This window comes from Lepisma saccharinum, chromosome 2, assembly GCF_977018435.1.
Source record: "Lepisma saccharinum chromosome 2, izLepSacc3.1, whole genome shotgun sequence".
Classification (NCBI taxonomy): domain Eukaryota; kingdom Metazoa; phylum Arthropoda; class Insecta; order Zygentoma; family Lepismatidae; genus Lepisma; species Lepisma saccharinum.
In genome coordinates, this window is record NC_139230.1 from 191,652,617 (window position 1) to 191,665,698 (window position 13,082).

A 13,082-nucleotide genomic window follows, 5' to 3' on the forward strand; every position below is an offset into this window, starting at 1 on the left:
CAAGAATTTTTTTTCCTGCGCTGCTTTTTGGTTAAAAGACTATCAATAGGCCCAAGAGATTTAAGACCTGCATAAGGTATTTGATACATAACACCCTTGGCCTTCATTGTAGGTTTATTATATACATATTCACAACCCCCACCCCAGTTTTTGTTTGGTGCTCATAGCTATGGTGGTTCCCAATGCTGCTATTTTTTCTCTTAAAGAAGCATCTTTGCTTACAAATCTACCAAATGCAGCCTCTTCTAATTTCTTGTCTGCAACATGTCTCTTGTCTAGATCAGAATGTGTGTTGTATGCTATGTCATGGTCTCTACAAGCAGCATCTAGGGGATTAACACCAGGGTCCCCTCTGTTTAATCTATGGTCCAATTTTGTGCCTGGACCACAATACTGATAGCCTGGAATGTGTAGTTCAAATGGCAGCTTGTTTATAATGTCATTAACCAACCCCCGACCCTCAGAAATATTCCAAAATTTAGGTGGTAGAGTATTAATAATTTTTATAAGATATCCAATCCCCTTCGTGTCATTCACTATAAAATTAGACAATTTTGTGCTTATCATGTCCATAATTCCAACCTTTTCATTGTAAAAATTGTGGTTGCCAGCATTTTCCTCCCCAGCTATCACCAATAACCTATCTACAAGTTTCCTGACATCATCAACCCAGACAAATTCTTTAGGCAGGGTGTTGTATTGTTTGATTCCACTGCCAGTCTTGATCTGTGACCATATGGGCTTGATTAAATTATTGTATTTTGCTCCACTGCTAGACTTGACCCTTTTTTGTGTGGGATCATTGTTCTGGTATAGAGCATCTGATTTTATTAATATTTCTTTGTAATGTTCATAATCTTGATCTGTATACCTGCCAGGCCTTTTCCTAGTCATCAGTTCCCACAACCCAGGTGTGCCGGGATATTTAACAAAACCACCTCTTTGTCCAAGATGAGATTCTGAATAAACAATTATATCATCTCCCATAAATGTTACTCTGAAATTGCCAATTCTATGTATGATGCTGCCATCAAGCTCTGTGTCAGCATATAAGGAAAAGACCTCATCTTTGTTGTCTTTAGGTGTGGTTAAATATTTTTGAGCAAGAAGACCCAATTCAATAGGATCCTGAGTAGCTTCAATTCTTCTAGGAGCAATAGGACTAGGTGTATGAATGCTGGAAAGTGGGGTGAATGGATAATCTAATATGTTTCTTGCAGCTACAGGCACAAGCTCTGTGATCAAATTTTGATTTTGCTCTGTAACAGTTTTGATATTCTTACCTAATTCACTAATAGCATCAATTATGGGCTGTTCTGTTTGTTTGTGTTTTTCATAAATTCCCCGGTTCTCTGATTTCCATCCCTTAAATCTTTTTACAAGATAATCTCTTAATTTAAGATCATCAATGATTGGCCTTTTCATGTTTATTTATTTATATTTCAATGTCTAGAAAATTGTTGATTTTATTTCTGTATTTGCCACTATTGGGTGTTCTTGTCATATCAATAGTGACAAACCCATAACTGTCCTGGTTCCAGCACCTACTGCAAAACTTGGAAAAATCATTGTAGCTCAAGTCCCCACCTACATATTCATCATGTATGTGTTTGAGGTTGGTATGATCTTGATGAAACACACATATAAAATTGCTGTTGTCTCGGATCAGCTGCTTGGGTATTTTTGAAAAAGTCTGTGCAAGGTAGAAACAATCAATGTTTTTGTGCCGGCCCTGTGTAAAGAAATTTCTAACCTTGTTTTGATTATCCAGTATAATGTCATCAAACACAACAACAGAATTATCGAGACATTCATGAAGTGGCTTAACATCTGGTTCAAAAGTGGCTATATCCAATCCATCATATAGCTTCATCAGCTGCTGATATTTTAATTGTTCCAAGCTCTTAGAGAAGACATACAAGTGCCTGTTTTTCCAGTCTAACCAGTTGGGTGCCAATAAAAAATTATCAACCATTAGTGTAGTTTTACCACAAGCAGATGGCCCAACAATAAGACACCTAATATTATCAGGTAGCAATTTGCCATTTCTCTTATTCTGCTGTTCAGGTTCTGGCAGCCTTTTTATAACATCCCAGGTGCTCATATTATTATTTTGTTTGCATCGATCCAGCTGTGTTCTGGAAGTCCTAGCCATTTGACAAATAACTTGTTGCCTTTTCTGCGGATGATTTTTTCTATGAGATATGTGTCAGGCTGTTTAGTTTTGCTGAGCTCTTGTTCATAGAACCTGCCTTTGAGAATTTCTCCTCGGTGGTCTTTTATTATATATGTGTTAAGGGTCCCGGGTTTAACTTGAACCACTGTAAATAATTCAGTGCTCCAGTTTCTTGTAAAGCCTCTTTTGAATAAGTGCTTATATTTGCTGATTCTTACTTGATCACCCACCCTGTATTTGGCCTTTCTTGTTGTTGGCTGGTATCTAGGATAATAAACAGTCCTGATCAATTTTTGCTCATCAGATGAAGTTACTTCAGAGGGTTTCATGTTGATTGTGGAATGGACCGAGTTGTTATATTTATGTAGAAGTTCTGGAAGAATATTAATCCATTTATAATTACCTTGAAGTGTAAATTGTTTATACATAAGATTTTTTAGGGTTTTGTTGAATCTCTCTACAATTGAGGCTTTGAGATCACTGTAACTCGAGTAATGTTGTATTGCCTGGCTTTTAATAAATTGTTGAAACACTGAATTATAAAATTCTTTGCCATTATCTCTTTGCAAATAGCGGGGTGATCTTCCACTCTGATTGATGATTGTCCTGATGGCTTCTGTAACACATGCCCCAGTCTTGGATTTGAGTGGCACAGCCCAGGCAAATTTTGAAAATGTGTCTATTACAGTGAGTAGATACTTGTAGCCCTTGTTGATTTTGTCTAAGTTTTTCAACTGTCCACTTGCCATCTCAATCAAGTCGCTCTGCCATAAATCATCTATGCCTTTTGTGACTACTGGGAGTCTCCTAAAATTATGTCTGGCTTGTCTGTGTAATTCATCAACAATAATTTGTCTAGACATAATATGAAAACAAGAATATTGCAACTAATGGGTGTTCAGCAGCTGATACTACAGGATTTTCTAAATATAATTTGTCCCCTATTTGTATTTTAAATTCCAGAGAGCCATCATCTTCAGTATAGGCTGTTTCTAATGTATTGGGGTCTGTAAAATCCTCCAACTCTACACTGGTGATTTTTACTTTGTTGTCAGCATTTGTTATTGATAAGGTGGGGTAGTGGTGTGCCTGTGGTTGTAGCCAATATTTGATCTTGATTGGTCTCAGTGTGCCCCCAACAAAAAACTGGTAATAAAATTGTGCAGGGGACAGCATATATATTTTGCCACCTGGTGTAAATGGTGAATCATATTCTTTGTTGGGGATGCTGTACAATTCAAGAATTACTGTATGTTTTGGATTCTCAATTATGCCTGTTATTTCCTTTTCTGCTGTGAGCAATCTGCTTGTTACAGATTCAAGGTGCTCATTGATGGTTCTAACAACATCATCATGGCCTGGCTTGATTTTTATGTCCACAATAAGTTTCTTGTATTGTTGCACAATCTCTTGAAGCTGGGTGGCAAAAACAGACAGAGCATTTGCTTGATTGGATTCCATGGTCCCTAGCTGTTGCTTGATATTAGCTACAATTTGTTGCAAATTTTCAATAACTGCCAATTTTGAATTTTGAGCAGTAAGATCATGGACCTGTCTTCTGATATCCTCAAACAGGGCATGCAGTTCATTAATATGTTGATTGGTTGGTAGAGTGGCCACTGTCTGAGTGAGATGTTTGATCTCTGCCTGGATATTCTTGATATCTTCTGATTTCAATATCCTATTCACTGCCCTCTTAATATTTTTAAGTTCCTGTGATGTAGGAAGATTTGATACTGTATTTTGCAAAAATTCAAGTGCCAATTTTACATTGTTTAATTCAGAAGCATCAGCCACATTTTGCATAGCATTTTGGAGCAGGGCTATATCTGCCTGAGAGGGTGTGGATTGTTGTAAAATTTCAAGTTTTGTTTGGATATCATCGATCAAGTGATGAAAATGAGATAGCTCAGATTCGGTGTTGAGGTTTTCAAGCTTTGTGATTTGTTGCTGGACACTGACAAGTGTATCTACAATCCCAGGCAATCGGGATTCTAGTACATTTGCCAAATCATTTTGCACTGCTGCTATTGTACCTTCAAGATGGGTTATGGTACTTTGAATTTTTCCAAAATCTTCATATGTTTCAAGTTGCAGCTTAATATTTGCTACACTCCGAGTTATTGCATTCAAAGCATCAGAAGATGGTAAATTGTTCATAAAATTTTCAAGTGTCTCAATTTTTTCTTTAACCTCGGCTATGGCATTGTGCAAGGGGTCCAGATTAGGTATTTCGAGTGACTGAATCTGTTCTTTTAGAGTGGAAATCACTAGATCAAAATCTTCTTGTGATTTTATGCTTTTGACAATTGTTTGGAGCTGTGTCTGGACATTATTTATCTGCTCTTCCAATTGTTGTTTCAATTGCTCGGAGTTGGTAGCCTGGGTCTTAAATTTGGCTTGAAGAGCTGCTACAGCTTCTTCCAAACTTTGAAAATTATCTAATGTGGCCAGATCAGTATATTTCTGAAGCAATAATTTGAGTTCAGAATCAATTTTAAGAAGAGGGTCCATGCATTGTGATTGTAAATTTGTAATTTCTAATTGAAGACTGGCATTGAGTGTGGTTTGTAAAGCTTGTAAATCACTTCTTAATTTCTTGACTCTGACATCAAGCATCAGAATCTCATCACTGTGATCTTCATGTCTTGTATGGCCAAATATATCATTAGGCATTTTTGTTTTAGTGGTTATTTATTATTGAATATCTGATTCTTAATTCTATAAAAAAAGGTATAAGCTTGTCATAAGATCCAGGGACCTCAATATATAAGCAGTCACCAGCAGAAACAGTATATACAGTGCCAGAAATCATGTTTGAGTGCTTAATTCTATAAATATTTCTCCCTACTGAAATTTTAACATCACCCTCAGGGGTTGTAATAAATTGCAATTGACCACCTACAGGTAATTGGTAATGATTTAAATTATTGTTAAATATGTACAATGTTTTGCCTGTTTCATCATCAACATCTGTAAGTATGCTGTTCAGATGAATAATTAACAAGCCACTCAGTTTAGACAGCATATCAGAAGAGGGTTGTGGTGTTGGCAGCTCCATAATAGCCTGTTTTTTGAACCCAAATAAGTTCATAGGCATGTTTATTTATTTCAAATCATGCTCTGTAATTGGGCATTGATTCCCATTTTTCAAATCACAATGACCCCATGGTAAAGTATGTATGCCACATGATAAAATGCATCTCTTATCATCATGTGGGTCCAGGGCCACTTTTCTTACAATATTTGAAGTCAATAAGTGATCCACACTCTGAATTCTGGATTCTGATGTTTTGATTGTGCTACATGATTTGAGGCAATTTTTATAATCTTCAAATTCAAGCTCTTTGTCTACAGTCACTCTGCCAATGCCCTTGGCCTTTTTGGCAACAGCGCCACTACATGTTTCAAAACTATACATCTTGGCACTTAACCCAGCAAATTCCACAATAACATCACCAAGTGTCTCATCTTTTAACTTGCCAGGCACCTTTTTGTTGTGGGGTTGAATCTTTGTATGTTCACTGGTATCAAAATATTTAAACAATTCAGGCTGTGACATATCTTGATAAACATCTTCTGTTTGAATATCAAGAATAAAACTATCCGTGTCCATGTACATCAATTTTATATTATCACCATAAAAAGGTTTCAACACATCATAATAATGGATCCCACTTTAAACTGTAGGTCCAGTCCCGATTAGCCTTACTGCGCATAAAGTGGACTTAAAACACCAAATCAAACCAAACCAAACACATCATAATACAATGTTAACATATGTAATTTGGCCAATTCCAATATTACAGCCCCTACATAAATAGGTTTATCAAACTTAAGTTTTGTTTTCTTCATGTTGAAAAGTGCCATATTTTCATCATAAATTCTTCTATAATTGAAATTAGGCTTTGCAACCAATTTTTTGCTCAGGCTGGGGTCAGTAATTATTTTAACATCGGTATGTTTTCTGACATTTTCAATAGTTTTGCCATATACAGAATTGACCATCAATTTAAACAAGCCCTTATCAAATTGGCTCTTTGCAGATGTTCGAAGCTCTGTATTTGTATCAATGTATGGTTTCAACCATTCTGAGTGCCTGAACCTCAAAACTTTTCCAACTTTGGTCACTTGAACACCATGTTTCATCAGGAACTGGAGGTTTTTGTAATATATGACATAATCCTGTTTCGGCTCTAGAGTCATCATGAGCTTCTTCTGTTTAGAGCCAGGTGAGCACTGAACCTCGGGAATTGGGGGCAGATCAGAAAATTTATTGTGCAAATCATCAGGAATTGTCAGATCAACCTCTAAGAATAGGCCATAATTACTGTCATCAAAGTCCTGAAGATCTTCAATATTGAAATCTTCAACCCATTCAAGCCCTGCATATGGCAGTTTTTGCATCATGGCATGACCATAGAGGCTGTTTGCATCCACATACACTATATAATTTGATGGCCGTGCTGGATCATAATTGGGAATATGCTTGTTATTTGCTCTGGCATATCTCTGGGAACATTGCACCATCCCTCCTCTTATTCATTTCTCCATAAACAGATACGTATCTTGATCTTGGATCAGATCCAATGGCTTTTTGGTGTTGAAAAACATTGCGGCCCATGCTAGGCCCGGGGCACTGAAAAAATATATTGGATCCAGTTTATAATTTTGCATGGAAGATTTTCTGAATGCCTGCAATATATCAGCTAAAAGGGTTACATCAAGTTTTAAATATGCCATGTGATAATCACCAAATGTCTGGCATTTTAAATTGTTCCACATCAATTGGGCATGGTGATAATCATCATCAGTGATTCCAGATGCTCTGATTTTGCTGTAAAACTCATGTTGTGGTGGCAGGGAACACTCATCAAATTTAGAAAAATCTGTAACATAATCATATGGATATACACCCTTCCGCCTAATTAATTTCAGGTCCTGATTTGGAAACAAAGCACATGTGATTTTGAATTGATCATCAGATAATTGATTTGCCAGTGTAGCCAGGCTAGCAGATAAAATTCTGTAAGAATCAAGAAATCTTATGTGAATAGGAACACCATTAACTTTAATTATTTTGCTAATAGATATATATTTCTCATCATTTTCTGCTAAAATATTTAAATTCTCCTTGTCAAACCCCTCGTACCTGATCAGATGATGGAAATCATAATTGGATGCACCATGGCAAAATATAGGGACAAATTTTGGTCTCTGGATCTGAATATTACAGCTATTACACAGGGCCATTTTGAATTTACCATCTGTATGGGAATGGTGTTTCACCTTGATATTTGTATCTGAAAATTCAGAATCACATACCGGGCATTTTTCTGCATTGTTGAAATCTTCAATCTGTTTCTCTGTTAAAGGCAACATAGGTTTTGATTTTAATAAGATATTAGATGCTATGTCACGGCACTCATTTTCTATTCTATCTGCAAATTCTTTGATGGCATTTGGTCCCATGTATAAGTGTGGCTCACTAGCTACACCACCCCGTATAACTATATAACAAAAACTGGAAGGTTCATGTAGCTGGTATGGTGTAATTGAAGATTCTTCAGGATCTGGATTGCAGAATGCAAGAGGTTTGAGGTTTGATTCAAAATCACAGACAATATATGCTGGGTGTTCCAACAAGGCTTCAAACTTTTTGAATTTTGCATTTTCACTTGGATTAGGCATCACCATATGAACAGGTTTATGATTTTTACAGTATTTTAAATGCTCAATTAACTTATTTTTTGCAATTTCTGCACTCTCTTCACGAACCCCTTTTACCATTTTTTGACCATAAAATACAGTTAAGCATCTTCTGCACAACTTGAATATTGTATTGGATTTGTCTAGTTGTATTCTCACTAAAGCTTCAAGATTATGTATCAGAGTGTAATGATATGTGCCATCCCCTTCAATTAAGAGCAGATCAATCGGAACAGCAGAATCATCATCAAGTGTACTGATTCTGAGAGGTGCTATCAAGCAATTGCCACGACCAGTGGAACAAATAAAAACATTAATAGATAATTGTTTGCCATTGATATTCCTGGCCTTTTTTTCAAATTTATCAATATTCTGAACAGACATTGGATATTCTAAACCCTCCATTGCCTCATCAAAATCATTTTCATGTTGTTTATAATAACTTATTCGCTCAGGATGCCTTGAAACTGGATACAAAGCAGCTAAAATACACCACAAAAAGCATTTCTCATCATTATTTTTTATATTAACCACGGCTTGTTTGTTTTTGATATTGGCAGGTAATGGCAAATATGTAGATCCTTGTAATGGGCTGAATTCAGAAATATTAACATATAACTTGTGTGGAGATCCGCATAGGCTCCATCCAGACTCTTTTGCTGCAAATTCAGAGTGTTTAATATTCAATTGATCTATCAAATTGCTTATTATTTTGTCTGAATTTGCATTTGAGTATACCGGTACAGTTTCTGTTATGTGGGGCTGTGTAAATTTTGTGCCATTTGGCTTCTTATATTGTGTAAACAATTTGAGGGATAGCTTATAAGAGCCATTTTGTGCATTTAGAATTGCCTGCAGATCAGAATTTATACTGTTCAAAAAATTCTCAATGCCACATTTTGGCTCTGATACAAACCGATAATCTCTTAATTGGCCGTTAAAACTGCTATGGATGGGTGCATAGCATGGCTGATTTGCCGGTCCAGCATTAGGAGGTGTTTCATGCTTCCTTTTCAGAGCAGATGTAGATGGTTGTGAGGGCAATGTTGATGACTGTGCAGAGCAAGTATCTTTATGTTTATATGTGAAATATTCCATGCTATATTTTCTATGGCATTTAAGGCAAATTTTTGTGGGAGTTCTGCATTTGTCTGGATTACAAATCTTTTGATGCTTGGCCCAATTGGGGCTGGATATATTTTTATTGCATTGATTACAATATTTTTGACTTGGCATTTTTGTTGTTGTTTATTATATACAATTTCCTGGGATTCAAATCAAAACTCTATGCTGGATAAAAAATATCAGCTGGGTTCAGCACTGTGCTTTGTATATTTTGTGTGTGTGTGTGTGTGTGTGTGTGTGTGTATGTGCATGGGTGTGAATATTTTTGGCTTTGGTATTTATATAAAATTTCTTGGGGTCCAAATCAAAAACTCTATGCTTATCTTATGACAGGTTGTAAAGCCAATAGCCTACAAGTGGAAAAAAGAATAAATATTCATTCACACTGACCTAGCACAAATGCCTGCACGGACATGCATGTCTAGAATAGCAATAACCTTGTTATGTATTGATTTTTGTATAACAGGCTGGGACAGATATAAACCTGACCCTAAATATGAGTGGATTACAACAAACAAGCTGGATGTAACAAATATCAGGCAAAATATTGTTCAACATACCAGAAATATGATATTAAAACAAACAGTCCTGTAAGTATGAGAAGCACTGTAACAACACATCTGTTTTTCTCAACCACTCTCACAATAGTGGTTGATGCAATTGTTTGCACGCAAAGCTTCATTACTCGGGAAGCAAAAATCAATACATAACACAGTGCCAGGTCATTGCCATTCTAGAGGGGCTCTGCATATAGATAAAAAAATTGAACCTGGCATCCAATTGAACTTAAACCTGAAGTAAATATGTGTGGGTAGGTATGGGTTTTAGCTTAATTTCAGGTATAGCCAAAAAATATCAATTTTTGACAAGTTTATGGACAAAAATCCGGCTGATGCAATTTTTGTAAGTATGGCCAAATCTGCTTGAGGGGGGTTCATACTTTCCGAAGAGCATTTTTACAAAAAACTTGGATTAGATAGGGTTCCACACTTGAGCAAAAAGCTCATATGGGCATGTTGAACAAGTTTTAAGTGTAGCCAAATCTGCTTGAGGAGAGTTCATACTTTCTCAGGAAATATTTGAGGGCATTTTTACAAAAATCTTGGATTAGGCAGGGTTCCACACTTGAGCAAAAAGCTCATATGGGCATGTTGAGCTTGTTTTAAGTGTAGCCAAATCTGCTTGAGGAGAGTTCATACTTTCTCGTCCTGGTAATACAGTCAATACCACTACTGGTGCGGATCCCGCTTTAAACTGTAGGTCCAGTCCCAATTAGTGTTTCTGTGCATATAGTGGACTTAAAATACGAAATCAATCAATCAATGTAGGTGCAGTCCCAATTAGCCTTTCTGTGAGGACTTAAAAATAATCTCAAACAAACAAGAAATAACCACGCTTATTCAACCTTATTCAACCTTTCACTCTCCACCTGCGTTTTCCCGGAAATATGGAAGCTTTCTGAGGTGTGTCCCGTACCAAAGACCTCCGACAAAGCTGATATCAACAACTATAGACCAGTCGCTCTTATTTCAACTCCTGCAAAACTCTTCGAACAAATCTTATGTAAATACATTTCCAGACACCTTCATCCGATACTGGCCCCTCACCAGCATGGATTCATACCTAAACGATCCATTGTAACAAATTTATTGGAAATCTCCGACTTTATAACCTTGATGCTGGACGGGAAAGGGCAAGTTGATGTAATTTAAACTGATTTTTCAAAGGCGTTCGATCTTGTTGACCATGATACACTTCTCCAAAAGCTTCACCATCTTAACATCTCAGCCCGTGTTTTAAAACTTATCTCCTCCTACCTGAAAGACCGAAAACAGTATGTTAGATATGATAATAGCATGTCTACTGTATTTCAGACCTCCTCGGGTGTCCCGCAAGGATCGAACCTTGGACCACTGCTATTTCTTGTGATTGTTAACGATCTCCCAGAATGCCTGCTACATTCTAAGAAACTCTTGTACGCGGATGACCTGAAAATATTTAAGTATATAACGAACGATAATGATACCTTGGAACTGCAAAACGACATTGAAAATCTTGTAGAATGGTGCGCTAAAAAGAAACTAAAACTCAATTTTAACAAATGCAAAATTATGACTTTCACTCGAAAGAAACAACCCTACACGCACACTTATACAATCAGTGGTCACACGTTAGACAGAGTGCCAAGTTACAAAGATTTTGGTGTTCAGTTTGAAGAAAATAACAGTTTCCCAAAACACATCGACCGCATTGTAGCAGAAGGGTACCGAAACCTAGGGTTTATAATGAGAATGGGAAACGACTTTAAGAAATTAGAAACATTCCAAACGCTATACAATACCTACGTAAGGTCGAAATTGGAATAAGCGTCAATCGTCTGGTCCCCACAAAACCTAAATGAAACCAGCAGAATAGAGAATGTACAAAGCAAGTTCCTTCGATTCCTAGGACTGAAAAGAGACGGCGTTTACCCCAAATATACTCCTTATCATACCCTAAAAAAATACTTCAATGTACAATCCCTAGGGGATAGAAGAAACTTACATCAGTTACTATTCTTACATAAACTTTTAAACAACTCATTAGACTCCTCTCAGCTGCTTTCAGAAATCCCTTTTTATGTACCATATAATAAGGTAAGACCACGGACAGAACTGTTTCAAGTACCGAGAGCTCAAAGAAAGTCAGCCAATGCGGCACCCACTCGGAGAATGTGTAGGTTACATAACGAAATTGCAAAGACATATGATAAGATAGACATCTTCCAAAGTTTTCGAAAATTCAAAAGGGAAACAGAAACTTATTTCCAAAGCCAGACTTAACTTTGTTTATTAGTTCAGTCTCTTTATGTACAGGCGTAGAGTCCATCCTATTTTTTCTTTTTCTTTTGTGTTATTTACTAATTACTGTCATTACATCTATATATCATCGTTTTTAAATGTAAGATGAAGTACATATGTTTTTCCTTGGTTATTTTCTTGGTTATCATGTGTAAGTTCTAACCCAAACTGTCAGGTTAATACTTTATACTTCTCTTTCATATCTAATCTTATATTAATTTTTATATTACTTTAACACATATTATCATATTATTGTACTTTTTGAATTCTTCTGATTGCATATTTTGTGTACCAAACAGTGTTATAATTTCATACCAACAAGACACTGTAAATGGGCATTTGCCTGTAGTGTTATGTCTTTAAATAAATAAATAAATAAATGAAATCAGAAATAAGTTTTTGGTGCTGATTACGGTTTGACGCCCCCGAGGGCGTCCGAGGCAGCCGCCCGGGACACCCAGTCCTTAAGCCGCCCCTCCACACATTACATATGAGTGTAGAATTTTGGATTCAAGTATGCATGACTTTCAATACTGAGAGCACTGATGTGAAATGATTACATATTAAGATAAGAGATGGTGCAGTATTACATAGTTTAATTACATTGTAAATTCTTCATCCTTAGCTGACAAATTCAGAAAATTTTCAAAGATTTAAATTCGAATTAGAAACCAAAGAAACTTTTACACATTACTACGTCATTAGTTTTTCCAAACAGGAAAAAAGTTACTGTACCATAAGATCGTCAATGTAGGGATACCAATGGCCTATTATAAGAATGAGCCAAGAAATCTTGAGGCAGGCTAAATATAAATTCTACCATTTCCATATATGTGATATTTTGAAAGTCTTATATAACTGAGGTTCACCCCCAGATACTCGCTTCGGCGGTACATATATTAAAATTGGAACAATATAGAGAAGAGCAGCATGACTCCTGGACAAGGATGACATGCAAAATCGTGAAGCGTTCCACATATAAAACTCTCAGCTCAAATTCTGCAAACACTGCCACGTCACACAAGTCCGACAAAACAAAAGATGGTAACAGCGAATCCTTACAGACAAACGTATCGAATGCCAAATAACCAAAATGGAAATAAGAATTACCGTTTCCACAACGTGCTGTCTCTTTTAGTATACCAGCGGAAAGAAGAAACGACTGTCAGTATCAAATCTGGACATGTGATTCAGGTTTACATTCATATTGTCACAGCAAATTTTGAATCTGA

General features: G+C 36.4%; 1 non-coding gene across 1 annotated transcript; it reads left to right on the plus strand.

The window, feature by feature from the left end:
- Window positions 1-12,725: 12,725 nt before the first annotated feature.
- LOC145984565 (U6 spliceosomal RNA) lies at window positions 12,726-12,832 on the plus strand. The gene has a single exon (XR_014441358.1). It is a non-coding gene; the product is annotated as a U6 spliceosomal RNA (small nuclear RNA).
- Window positions 12,833-13,082: the final 250 nt, after the last annotated feature.